Source organism: Ptychodera flava, chromosome 5 (assembly GCF_041260155.1).
Source record: "Ptychodera flava strain L36383 chromosome 5, AS_Pfla_20210202, whole genome shotgun sequence".
NCBI lineage: Eukaryota > Metazoa > Hemichordata > Enteropneusta > Ptychoderidae > Ptychodera > Ptychodera flava.
In genome coordinates this window covers 20,638,053-20,640,436 of record NC_091932.1, presented here as the reverse complement: position 1 = coordinate 20,640,436, position 2,384 = coordinate 20,638,053, and positions in this window count along the sequence as shown.

The following is a 2,384-nucleotide window of genomic DNA, read 5'->3' as shown; positions in this document are numbered from 1 at the left end:
TTTACGCAAAATCCAAGATGGCGGCCAAATCACGTGACCGATCCGGATGTCTTTTGCAAACTTGAAAGAGATCACTCTAAGGATGACATGAGTAAAATTTCAGTTCAATCGGTGCGTTGGTTCTGGAGAAGAAGATTTTTGAAGATTAAATTGGTATTTAATGAAAATCCAAGATGGCGGCCAAGGTCACGTGACCGCATGCGATTTTATTTGCAAATCCTTAAGACCTTAGGCCATGCTTGCTATACAAAAAATTTCAAATCGACTAGACCCCTAGGTATTCTGGAGAAGCCATTTGTAGGTTTTTTGAAAATCCAATATGGCGGCTAGGTCACGTGACCAATCGAAATTTCAAGGGTCAGGTGCACGAGAACTAACTACCAAGCACTTGCCTTGCAAGTTTGAGAAGTTTTCGTTCAGCCGTTTAAGAGATCTAGGTTGACAAAGAAACGGCAGAAGAAGAAGAAGAGGAGGAGGAGGAGGAAGAAGAAATAGTAGAAACTCGAGCAATACCAATAGGGGCCCAGCCGGTCGGCTTGGGCCCCTAATCAAGGCAAAGTAGGGAACAAAGGCTGAGAAGGGACAAGGATAGGAAGAAAAATGACAAAGAATTAGAGAAACAAAAAAGTTACTTAAATCTAAAACTTGGAAAAAACGACTACTAGCCAATTTCTAGTCAAATAAACTATGTATGTTAAGCTTCCCCGTGCTTTTAGAAAGCCGACCATGGCAACTTAATAGGATAGCACTTAAATTACTCTGATTTTATAATGATGTAACTACTTTCCATTTATAACTAAAATATTCTATATTTTCGCTTCGGAGCGATATATAGCTCACTATGTAACAATCTTTTGACATTTTCGAGGAAAAGATGAAAGGATGGCTTCTTATCGAGAAAGCGAATCATACAAATGATATTTTGCAATAAACAATAGGCTGTTCAATAATTCTTTCGTTTGATTCTTCAAAATAAAAATGTTGACAAAACGCATTGTCTCTGATTTTGTTATTCTTTAAAATCACATTTGTTACAAGTATTCAATGTAACTTTGAATTGAAAACTCTCAATCTCGCTCCTCTTGATTTCGCGTAAATTAGTTTTCACACTTTTTTCAATGTCTCTAGCGTACTTTGATTTTGAATACGCATTTTCAGATGGAGGGGGGGGGGAATTTGCGATTTTTAAACATACATTCTTTACTAGTACCTTTGCCAATATTTATTTTCTCTAGGCAGAAATTAGAAATTTAAGGCCACCTAATTTTCGAAGGTAAAAACTTGGTAATGGTAAACACATCCAGGTAGAATCGGGTTTTAATAGTTGACTTAAGTAGGATAATTTTAAGTGCTTTCTTCATTTCTATGACATCGATCATTTTTCAGCCCTCCCTCATCTAAATCGCCCATAAGGGCTGAATTCTTAATGTGTATTTTTTTGTTTCGCCATCATATTATTTGATAAAAATGAGATGGCTTGTTTAACAAAGTTTACGGGTACAGCTATAGCTTTCATTGTCTAAACTAGTATGGAAATACCAAAACGTTTACAAAGAACATCCCTTCCACCGATGGTCAAGTCTCTGGAATTTAGTACGTCTAATTTATCTTTAGGGTTTTAAGTTGTTCCGGCTATCGAGTTTTTCATTGTACTTTATCATGTATATTCCGAGAAGTCTAATAGGTTTTTTGTTTGGCATAGTGGTTGAGGGTCGCCACGAGCGCTTTAAACATCCCATTAATAACAATTTTGTTTTTTTTTATAATTTATTTCCTATCCGGAACATTTAGTAATTTTTCTAACAACTTGAGGCTTGCCTGACATCGGTAGCACTTTCTAGAAATAAAGTAGTATCGTTCAGAAAACCAGAGGCTCTTTATTCATTCATAATATGGTGGGAGGGTGATTCCTTTGAATTCTTCTGTTTTTCTAATTGTTATGGCGCCCATTTCAAATGTCAAAATTTTAAAGCAAGTACAATGGGCAAAATCTTGAAAGATAAAGTTGTGGAAAAAGGGAAAAAAATTAATTTTAGTTTTAAAGTAAACCAAATGATCCCCAAACACATTCTGACTAGTTTTTACTAAAAGTAAGCGAGTCAAGCAATAGTTCGTTCGGACCCTATCATTACCGCCATTTCGATAGGAAATTACTTGCATCGATTTAATAAACTGATCTAAGGATTGCAGAATATTTGCTACCCCACATCGTCTAAACTTACGAAACATTTTTCGTTTTCTAGAATGCGAGGGTTCTCGGGCAATGAAATAGCCAATCTTCACTCTCATATCATCCGTCGAACAATAACGAAAACTTTATAAACAAAAGCCTGGCTCTTCTGTTGTCGTTTGTGGCGCACTTCATATCAACTGCGCAAGTCTAG